Below are 12,330 nucleotides of genomic sequence, written 5' to 3'. Positions count from 1 at the left end.
ATGTTTCTCTCTCTCTTTCTCCCTCCCTTCCCTCTCTGGAAATAAGTAAATAAATAAAATCTTAAAAAAGAAAGGAAAAGCTGTCCTATTAAAATTAACAATTCCACTAGGCAATCTGCACAAGAAAGACACAGTTCTACATGTTCTCATATGGAATTATCTACAAAATAAATTATTAAGTGAAAAAAAAGCAAGGTTCAGCAACATGTGCATACTGGATAATGAGAAATGTCTTCAGAGAGGGTAACTGTGTGTGTGTGTGTGTGTGTATGGTGGGGGGCATGGGGAGGAGGGTCTGTGGGAAGGAGGAGTGTGCTTTTTCATTCTACTATTTTGTACATTTTGTGTTTTCTATCATGTGCATATATTATTGATTCAAAGACAAATAAGGAAGTATAAGTGAACAAGCAAAGAAGAAAAACAAAAATATTTCTTCCCAAGCAAAACAGAACAAAACATCCCAAGAGATGCCTAATATTGGGTGGAAATTATTTTATTAATATCCTTAATCCCCTGTCTAACCTTATCAGGTCACGTGAAGAGCTACGGGAACATGGAGGTAAACTACAGCTGTGCATGGATTCCCCTCATTGAAATGTATCTGGTATTTTAAAGTGCAAAAATGAGCTCTTTTCTATGAAGCTGTGGATTTTATCTGTGAAAGTGTGCTTCTTTTATATGCTTTTGTATATTTTACTCTCTGCATTCTCACCATATTCCTCCTCTGCTTTGACTCACCATAAAGCTGAAATACACCCACCCCTTCTAGCATAAGATGAGAAAGGGTCCCTTTGTGAATAATAGGAAACCCAAGGGGTCTGTTTTGATCTAAGTTTCTACAGACACATTTTCCGCACAGTTTTCCATTACAAATTCAATTTTCAGACTACATGAATAGGGGTTATTTTGAAGGAAAAACTGAGTTCATAATTAAATCTAATGTTTGCCCTAAGAAAGGCCAATAAAACACACACACGCACACCATTAGCAACATTTCAAACTAATAAAAAAATCCACTGAGCTATTTGGTAAACCTAAAAATCCCAGTCAGGAGTGACTCAGCCTCTCAGCTTACATTCAAAATAAAGCTTTGTTTACTGATCTGAGCTGTCTCCTGTGGGATGTTCGATACCTCACACTTCTGAGCCATCTCCTTCCCTTCCTGGCTTACACCACATCTCCTGATATCCTGCTTTGCTCTTGAAGCCTTTCCTAGGTAACAAATGGACTGTTTGCCCCTCCTCTGCAGCTGAACCGGCATCTGCTGTTTATTTGATTGCCCTTCCACAATAATGAATTGAACATCTCTTTTGTACCACCCACTGCTCTAAGGGTAAGCAAAATCTCTTCTCTTGTGCAGCTTATGTTCTAGTTTAAGCAGACAGGGGGAAAGGGCAAAGGAATCAAAGTAAGAGGGGCGGGCACAGGCCTGGGTTGCAGGCCAGCCCTGATTGGGGCACATAACAAGCAACCCATCAATGTTTCTCTCCCTTTCTTTCTCCCTCCATTCCCATCTCTCTAAAAAAAAATACATAAATAAACAATATCTTTTCCCAAAAAAGTCACTGGAGACAGTTTACATTTTAGAAGGTGCCGTCTCAAAAGGTCTTAATGAGTTTCCAAAAAGTTGGAACGGAGTCCTGTAGGTATGTAAGGGAGAGAAGTGGACGAAGGAAACAGAAAATGCCAGAACGAGAGCCAAGAGCACACTGGCTATGCGTCAGTGGAATACGGTGGCTGGAGCAGAATGAGAAAGGGAGAGAAAGCAGGAGATGGAGTCAGGGAGGTACCAGGTGGTCAGGTCATGAAAGCTTTCTGAGCCCATGTAAGGCCTTCAGATGTTGCAAATATGTGTGTCCATTTGACACTAACTCCCCACCCAGTCCCCCCTCACCTCGGCCTCTGGCACCCACTATTCTACCTTCTGTCTCTATCCAAAGATAATCTTTAACAAGTGCTTCAACAAGTTATGAAAAAGAATTGTTTTGCAGCAAAAAAATATATAAAATCGCTTCCTCAAGAACTTAAAAATGAAGATAAAAAAATTCTCTGAGAAATAAACTTGAATATCAACAAATAAATCTTTGATGAAAGTCATGTTGACGAGTGAAAATGACCTCCAGACTATGATAGATAATCTTCTCTTTTCCACCCTGGTTCTCTATCTAGCCATACTACAAACATCACATCCCCCAGGTGACTCGGCACGCCTGCATCTTAGATTTTGGGCCCTGCAACTTCTGGCTTTACCCAAACTAAAATCACCTTTCACAGGATGAGATTTCAGACTGTCCATAGATGCAGGAAATTATAACGGAGCAGCTGATGGCAAACGGGAGAACTGTGTGAGTCCCAAGGTGCCTACGTTGAATGGGGACTAAGGCGTCATTGTCCTATGGACAATGTTTCCTGTATTTTCTTCAGTAAATGTCTCTATTTTTCATATCTAACATTACATGGCTAGATACCTTCAGGACAGATGTCATATATTAGTCTTTCTAAGTCTAAACACCCAAAAATTATTAAAGAGAGCACTGGAATATATGTGAGAGGGCTTATTGTAGATATTTTTTTAAAGATTTTATTTATTTATTTTTAGAGAGAGGGGAAGGGAGAAAGAGAGGGAAACATCAATGTGTGGTTGCCTCCGGTGTGCCTCCAGTGTGCCCCCAGCTGGGGACCTGGCCCAAAACCCAGGCATGTGCCCTAATTTGGAATTGAACGGCAGACCCTTTGGTTTATAGGCTGGCCCTCAATATACTGAACCACACCAGCCAGGGCTTATAGTAGATATTAAACATACTATAAAATCACCATAGTCAAAATAATGCCATATTGGCATATAAAGATGCCAAATAAAGCAGTGGAATGGAGTAGTGATCCACAAATAGATTCTAGTAAATATATTAAAATATAAGATATGATAAAGGCCCTATTTAAATTCAATAAGGAAAGAATGGTCTATTTGATTAGTGGTACTGTCAAATCTGTCCACACACACTGAAGGAAATAAGATTGAATCCTTAGTGCACAGCTTCTCCAAAACTAAATTCCAAAAGGTTTAAAGATTTAAATGTAAAAACTAAACAATAAAACCCATAGAACAAAAATCGCCCTGGTGAACATCAATACCATTGATCTCCCCAGCAATCTCAAAAATCCTTTGAAACCCATGCTACTGGCATCCCCATGGACATGGGAAGCCCTATGATCTCTGTAAAATGCCAGTCATCATCAGAATTAAATGGTTTACCTTGGGTGCTCCCAATCTAAAGCAGTCCGTCCTTGTTTTGTGTTTTATGGCTCTATTTCTTTGCAATGGGCTTGCTTAGAAGATTTTACTTAACCACAGAGGAGATGGCCTGAACATTTCCAGATAGAACAGGGGTCACCAATTCTTGTGACTATTGAAAAACATCAGATTTCTTCTTTCATACTCTCCCAAGAACTAAAGCAAAATTACTAGCCTGGAAAGCCTTGTTTACTATGCCCTTCTTCCAGAAGGAACTTGTCAATAGAGGCCCAGAGGGTAGAATAGTTCCCATTCTGTAGCGCCCTTTATTTTAACCAATAAGATGTTAGTACACATGACACAAACAGAAGCTTGAAATGTGCTTGCCTAATTGAGCATGCCATTGCCATTCTCATAAACAGAGTTTTCCTGGATAACTGCTAATCACTCAGCTAGGGTCCCAAAATGAACAACAAGGAGAAATGAGAAATCAATGCACCCTAGCCAACTCTCAAAACAAAAGCATAAAGCAAAGCTTTCCTAGTTGACCCATAGACCCATGAGCAAAATAAACGCCAGTTAGTGTGTCACTCAATTTTTTGTGATTATTTGTTACAAAGCTATAGCTGACTGCTAAATACAGTTATGATGTTTCAATTAATGGGCACAGACTCAAAGTATAGGAACAGTTAATAATATTCAGAAGATCTTGTCAGGGGGCTAGAAAAGCCCATATAAAATCTTCCTTTTATTTCTGACTAAAAATTTGAAGAGGCATGTTAGTTATTTATCTGTTCAACCATCACGCAAACCACGTGACTACGGCTTAAAATGGCAAACAACGTAGATCTTTTCCAAATCTCCATGAAGACTTTAGTCCAATGAGAAACCTGGAGAGTAAACAGAACATGTTAATCCCATGTGAGGAAGGCTCACAGAAGAAACACACAGTGCCACAGGAGGCTGTTATATGCGCCGTGCGCAGTGTTAAACCTAATAAAGACCTATGGAACCTAGGGAATGAAGGGATATCTAAGCTGAGACCTGAAGGATGTAGAGCAGCTAGGCTGTTGAGAAGAGTGTCGAAAAGCCGATGTCAGTGAGGACAAGCCAGCATTGCAAGAGCAGAGAAAAATGAGCATATGGAAAATTTTGGAAGATTGAAATTCTGTGGTCTGGAGAAAAGAAGTGGTAGAATGGGGGAAGAGAGATGGGAAAGGAAAAGTAGATAAAACACTCTGAAATCTCATTTCCTCCCCCCCCCAATCTGATATTTCTTCTCTTTTTTTCCTCATTACTCTTTTGAGAAGGGCAGAACATTGTATGTGTGGTATTAGAAGCACATTTTTTTCGTGGCTATTCCCAAAAAGTTTATCTTCAGACATCATCAGAAAGGGCTGACCTAGAACTAGAGAAAGTCAAATATATGGTTATTATGCAGATAATGTAAGCCAGTACTGGCTCAAATATAATTTTCTTAAAAATCATATGTAGGAAAGATTCAAATTTCCAAGGCCTTTTAAAACCTACTTTTTAAGGAGTTAACAGACTGTTGGTGGATGGAAGAGAATACGACACTCAATAATAAAGCTCAGATATGAAATTTTAAAACAAAACCAGCTTCGTTTGTAGACCCCCTGTCTCTTTTACTTTATCTGCTTCATCTGTGGAATATTCTCGGTACCTACCACTTTAACTAACCAAGTTCAAACTCTTCCTACTCATCAAATCCCTATAATAACTTATCTCAGGAAAATACTAAAGTATAATTGGCTGATAAAGTGTAAAGGGCAATTACAATTTAAAGTGCAATTACATTGCAATGGGCTGGCAAAGCACTCAACTAAGAATATAATTGCAGGCATCAACCAAATTGTGACAGATTGAGATCTGCCTTTTCTCACTGTACCTATCCTTTTTTAAGAGACAGAAAGTAATCCATCCTGCTTTTTATGGCACAGTTCACTCCTGTTATTTGCAGCAGGTACGGTTGGTAAAGTCACCATGGATACTTGAATATTGTATTAGTGAATATTGAACCATTGCCCCTAGGGGACAGACATAGTTAGTTTCCTGACATACTCTAGGCACAACATTTTCATCAACTGATCAATATTTAACCACGTTTTATGTGTTTTTCTTTAAAGACACCATATATAGTATATATTGTTGATTCATTAACACTGAACTCGTGACCAACAGCACCATAACTCATGACTGAGCAAACCTTATCCCACACTTACTTTCTCCTCATGACACGTGACCAGCCTTCCTGCACGTAGGAACAGAGATGACACTTCAGCTCTACACTTCGGGGTGGGGAGAGCGTTTTCAACAGCGAAATTACCAACATAGAGCACAAACATGTAAAAAAAATGCAGCACTAAAGAGGCCGCACCAAGGACACTTGTTCACATTATGAGAGCTAACACAAGAAGGCAGGGCGACCTTTTCCAGCCTCAGTTGGGATTATGCGTGACTCAAATTTCGTTTCTCTCTATGTGTCAGATTGGCCACAAAAGTGCCACAAGTATTGATTTTGGATTTACAAATAAGTTTTAGCAAGTAGGTGAATTTGAAAACATGGAACCCGCCCTGGCTGGCGTAGCTCAGTGGATTGAGGGCAGGCTGTGAATCAAAGTGTTGCAGGTTTGATTCCCAGTCAGGACACATGCCTGGGTTGCAGGCCATGGCCCCCAGCAACCACACATTGATGTTTCTGTCTCTCTTTCTCCCTCCCTTCCCTCTCTAAAAATAAAATAAAATTAAAATCTTTAAAAAAAAAGAAAATATGGAACCCACAAAAAATGATGCTTGACTATATACATTGACATGACATTTTTTCCCTTTCTGCTTTACCCCATTTCCACACTAAGTAAACACTGCCCCGAACCCACAGCAAAGTTGCTCCCACTTGTATGGCCCTGCACTGGCGCTCTCCACTTCCAAATCCTGCTGGCACATGTTGTATAAATGCGCCCTGTGACCTTCTATTGGTTATGTCTGGAGATTGCTTATATTTTGTGATCATGGATGGGTGTACACCCACAGGAATAAGGACTTATACATACTTTTTACATATATATATATTCTGAAGACGTTTAAACAACTACAATGTACTATGCAGAGGATTGAATCTATCTTACTCTCAAATATAGTGCTGTTTTCTATATCTTTTTTTAAAGATTTTATTTATTTATTTTTAGAGAGGGGAGAGAGAGCGAGAGAGCGAGAGAGAGAGAGAGAGAGAGAGAGAGATCAATGACCAATGTGCGGTTGCTGGGAGTCATGGCCTGCAAACCAGGCATGTACCCGACTGGGAATCAAACCTGCGACACTTTGGTTCGCAGCCCGTGCTCAATCCACTGAGCTACGCCAGCCAGGCTCTATATCTTTTTGAGATGGATGATTTGTGCTCCTTGGATAAAGAGATACCTTCGTACTGAGTCAGTATGTGTTTCAGAACTGTCACCAGATGGCCTGCTGGATCGTTCTATCAACTATTGCTGCAGGGAATTCAGTTTTGCAGAACCTCCTTTCCTGGATGGTTCCAAGGTAGAATAGGCCTCAGGTGCGTTTTACGTTAAGATTTGGGAGGCAGAAGGAAGAAGCACCCGTTGTGCTCTGAGGTTCTAGTTGGTTAGAAATGGTGAGACACAGCTGCGGAGGTGTTAGCAGGTTCCAGCTGGTCCTCACTCTCCTCACCGCCACCTCCCCAGGCCCTGTTGGCCCACAGCAATCCCAGGTCCGCCACCGTATTCTTCTTTGCAACTTACAGAGGCAGCGGCCCCAAAGAGCCAAGAGCTTCTAATGACAATGCTATACCAGCTACCCTTATTGGTGCCACTACAGCCTCAGGATGTGCCAAGCCCCAGGGTTTCCTCAGAAACGTTGACTCATTCACTGATGCCAGGGCCGCGTACTGACCTTCCCTTGACCCTTCCACTTCCAGCTCTCCCTGTCCAAAGTTCGCTTCCCCAGCTCCTCCTCCACTGCCAAGATCTAATTCCTGTAAACAATTTCTTCTTCCGAAATGTTCACAGTGGTTCTGCTTCCCTGACTCACAGTTATCAGCTTCTAAATTCTCCTTTCAGTGCCAAGCATGACGGTGTGTCTGTCTAACACATTCCTGTGGATAAACTAAGGCACGGAAATGGAGCAGTGACCTCTGCTGCTTGTGAATTGGTGTTAGCAGGCTACAGGGCTTGCAAAGAATCGTCCTGAGCTGGCTCAGGGCCTGTGTTGTGCTTCCCAGCCACTATGCCCTTGAACTCAGTCATTCCTTGCACTTGCACAGCTTCTTACAACCTGCAAGGTGCTTTCATGTACAGATTCCAGGGAGCACGAATCTAGGAAGGACTTTCTCCATTTTACAGATGAGGAAAAGAATAAAGGCTAAGGCCCTAAAGCCAGTAAGGGGCCGAGGTAACACTCAAATTCAAGCCTTCCAGAAGACTTTTTTCGCTTCACTTAGGAGACTCAAACATAAAATTGAATATAAAATATTAAGTACGCACCTGTTGTTAATGGCTATTACCTTTATAGCAACATAGTTTCTCTCAGACAGTGGCTCCCTCGGGGATTTAATTTATACCCTGCCATTAACAATCTACATTAGAAAGAAAAATTACACACATCTTTAGCAAGGCAAGTAGAACAAAATCAAACCTCAGGAGACCTGAGTAATAATCTAACATTGTAGATTCCTCTAGAAAATGGGCAGCATCTAGTCTAAGAACTTCCTTGCCCCTTAAAGCATGGGCCTTAGATCAGCCGTGAGGCAGGACACAGCATAGGAAGAACTCTGAGACTGCAACACTGTCACTAGCCAGCATTTATCACCCTGGTTGCCAGGAAACGCCTTTTACCAATTAGGTGGAATAAATAGTAAACCGAGGCAGGGAGGAGGAAGGAGACAAGTCTCACACGCTAACTCAGCAGTCCTGAGCCTGGTCTGATAGCATTGCCAGGTGTTCCAACATCACAAGAGACACTAGGTTAGCAAGAAAGGAGGGAAGTCCTGGAAATTCTATGTAGCGTTTCCCCTATCTGGGAAAGAAAGCCTTGAAGCTGTGCTTTCATCCCAAGGCCTGAATGTGGGAGAGGGTCCCTGGTGCCCAAAGAAAGAGCCCATAAAACAACTTTGGTTAATTGCCTACCTCTGGTCACTATCTGTTTTCGGAGGGAGTCCCTGACGCTTACAGAAAGAGCCCATAAATAACTTTGGAAAGTGCCCCAATTTTAATTAACTGCCTCCTGTCACGAATTTGTTTTACAACAAGATGACCAAATGGGGTCTGGAGCAAGATAAGCATTTGGGCTAACAGACGCCCACACATACCTAAGTTTGGGTAGTCACATTCCCCCAGGAAAGCTGGCACCCCATTTACCCGTTAATCAATATGTAACTATTTTCTCTCCTATCCCATCAACTATATAAGTCCTGAGAACGAGGGACTCTCTCTCTCTCTCTCTCTCTCTCTCTCTCTCTCTCTCTCTCTCTCTCTCTCTCTCGGGGGCTCAGGGGGCTCTTGGCTCTCAGCCCACAGAGCCTCTGGCCACCCGGCCTCAGGCTGCCCAGGGGCTTGCCACCCTGGTCTTCAGCCTCTCTTGCTTTTCTCACTCTGCTTTGCCCTGAAACTTTGCCTTTCACCCCCTACTCTATCCGGTCCTGTTCTCTTCCATGGGAATAGGACACTAATAAACTGATTACATACTACTAGACTTGCTGATATGTAATTCTTTACATGAGTGACCAAGAAGAACCAGATCTTTCCCGTCAACAGTGGCATCAGCACCAACTGGGAGCTTGTTAGAAATGCAGAGTCTCAGGCCTTGCACCCAACCAAGTAAATCAGAATCTCCAGGGACCGGTCCAGGAATCTGTGCTTTAACAAGCTCTCAATGTGATTCTTGAAGAACCACTAAAGTTTGACATCCACTGGGTTAAGTGACTTCTCCAAGGTCACATAATTAACTTATAACAAGTCTAGTTCTTCTAATTCCTCAATTCAATGCTTTTTCTATGATCTCAAATGGCTGATAAATACCAGTGTTACCTCTCATTGTCCATGCACCTTTACCCAGGGAGATCATAACTGAAAGCACTTATTTTATATTATGCCAAAATAAGACCTCTCAAATATACTTTATGGGAAACTTTTTGTTTCATAAACTCCTTTAGATATTGGTTTTGAAATAAACTGTGAAGAATTCTCCTGTGGCCACGTCACTCTGTGGTATTCTCTCTCTTCTGTATTGACTTGTCAATGCTTTTGTTTGATGCTGAGAAGTAGTTGTATTTTGGTCTCCACCCGGGAAGACATAACAAGAACAATTATGATGTTGGAAAATCTTAAAAGTTTCTGGACCAGAAACCCAAGTTATTCTGATGATCTGTTTATTTAAAAAGCCTGCACTCTCAAATGTGAAAAGACTCCATCCTGCTTTCTTTAAATAACTAGTCCACTCTTCTCCAAAGTTATCTACACAGACCTAGGGTAGTGTCTGTCTTGGAACTTCGAATGTTTCCATAGGGCTCTTTGGGTGCTATTGTATGATTCTGAACCACGGTAGATGAGTTGCTCTTTTCCCATTTTTAAGATATTTCAGAGAAGGCTCACCAGCAAGGATAAGGTAAGCGGAGGAAACTGCTGTGGAGTCTCCGGAACTGGCCTTTATTTTGTAAACTGGGGGTTGTTCCAAATGACAAAGCTGAAAAGACACCTCCTGGAGTGAAGCTCTTTCTGTAACCGGAAAAGACACCGGCGTTGGGGCTGCCTGTCACTACCAAATCCAATAAGCAATGACAGTGATTGAATCTTTTATAGGCGCTTTATTCAGATGGCCGGGGATCAGAGAAGATGGGGGGTTCATACCCTAACAAACCATCTCCCTCTCTCTTTCCCAGCCAGATCTTTTATAAGGGGGTTGGGGGAGGGCAAACAAGGTGTCAGCGAAAGCCTTTGAAATTCAACAGTTGCCTCCAAGGGGGAAGGGTAGTCTCTTGTTTCTTCCTGGTACAGATGTCTCCAGATGAGGTCATCCCCAGTCAGTGACCCAGGAGGTCAACTGCTGAATCCCAGGCGCCAGGATGGGCCTTATCTGTAGTTACTGAAACAAAAACTTAACATACACATGACTTGCTAGATTTATGACAATTTACCTTAAGCTAAATCTTCCCAAGTCTTAAACCCCTATCATTTCTACTCAGAGTTGCCCTTGTAAGTAAGAACAAAAGCTGCAGGTAGGGAGTGCTTCCTTAAGGAGAGTTCAGCAGGCAATGTGCCTCACCATTTCAGAGACCCTCCTCTGGAGGAAAAAAAAAACTTTTCACAAATGGAGAGCATCATAAAAGTGCGTAGAACAGGCTGGAAAGCAGTGACCTGAAAGAAAATTCGGAAACTTTGACCACTATCTCAGTACATTCCCTCCCCACATCCCTGGGTAATCCCAGAGACTTGTTATATGTTATATTTGTGTCCTTCTTCAGGATGCCAAGGCTAGGGTTTCACCATGAACTGATTCAGTCATTTTTTTTCTTCAGACTCCCTAAAGCAAAACCATTCTGTTTCCTCACCATAATTTTTTCATGGAAGATTTTTGCAAATAATTGTTGTGATGAGTATGGCAGATTTTCAAATTTTGATACTTTTCTCCCCAAAATTAACAGTACAGCAAACACTTCTGTCAAACAAAATGTTATGATTGGAGAAACAAAACAGACAAAAATGATAAGCCAAATTCAGAAGTAGCAAGGCATATAAAAATGGATCTTGAAATGGATATTCAAGTAGACTCTCACATGTCAGAGCTGAAACTTTCCACTAATGAGTCTTCTGACCTTGCATGAGTTACTTAACTTCTCTGGGGACAATAACACACCAACCTTAGCTTTAAGATTTCCTGTAGTATAAAAATATGGTAATGTGGCCCTGGCTGGTGTGGCTCGGTGGATTGAGTGCCGGTCTGCAATGCAAACCAGAGGGTCTCTGGATTGATTCAGGTCAGAGCACATGCCTGGGTTGCCGGCCAGGTCCCCAGTGGGGGATGAGCAGGAGGCAACCACACATTGATGTTTCTCTCCCTCTTTCTCCCTCCCTTCCCCTCTCTCTAAAAATAAATAAATAAATTAAATCATTTATAAATATATGGTATAAGTGAAACGTTCTAAAATACAGTATAGAAGTTCTAGGCACATACTAATTATTATAGCTCCGAAAGCCATGACGTTCTCACTTATGGAATCTCAAAATAAAACTGCAAGCCCTGGCTGGCGTAGCTCAGTGGATTGAGCACGGGCTGGGAACCAAAGTGTTCCAGGTTCAATTCCCAGCCAGGGAACATTCCTGGGTTGCAGGCCACGGCCCCCAACAACCGCACATTGATGTCTCTCTCTCTCTCTCTCTCTCTCTCTCTCTCTCTCTCCCTCTCCCCCTCCCCCTCCCCCTCCCCCTCTCCCTCTCCCTCTCCCTCTCTCCCCGCCCTTCTCTCCCTAAAAATAAATAAATAAAATCTTAAAAAAACAAAACAAAACAAAAAAACCCTGCAGTGCACCCATGTCTTTTGGAAGAATTGGACCATGCTATAGCACTGCAAACCACCTTGTTTTTTTTGCTATCAATAAAACTGATTTTATGTTTATGTTAAAAGCCACATTATCGTACTTCCAGACAAGAGGAATATAACTCTATTTCTTTTGATCCATAGCTACTCCTGCCTAAAAAAATGTTCAAGTTGTTTTTATCTCTTTTTGTTTCATGTTCATATGGTAGATCCAAAGACTAAATATGTTATGCCTTCAGGAAACAGAACACGCAATAGTAAGCCTCCATGTGGTTCACCCAGCTAGCACTTTGGCAAGGATCTTTAGGTTGTACAACCGCTGATTTGCTCATTTACTGGTCACTACAAACCCTGAATTTATTATAATTTTGAGGTAAAAGGAAGCACAGTGACCATTTGCCGTAATCCTCTCATTTTAGCACTGCAGCAGCCAAGTCTCAGAAAAGTGATGAGACTTGCCCAAAGCTACACAACTAGTTAGTGGCAGAGCCCAACTCAACTAATCCTACAAACCATGAGGGGAAAGGCACTTA

The sequence above is a fragment of the Phyllostomus hastatus genome, unplaced genomic scaffold (assembly GCF_019186645.2).
Source record: "Phyllostomus hastatus isolate PE091 unplaced genomic scaffold, TTU_PhHast_1.1 phas_scaffold_12, whole genome shotgun sequence".
NCBI lineage: Eukaryota > Metazoa > Chordata > Mammalia > Chiroptera > Phyllostomidae > Phyllostomus > Phyllostomus hastatus.
This window is presented reverse-complemented; position numbering follows the sequence as displayed.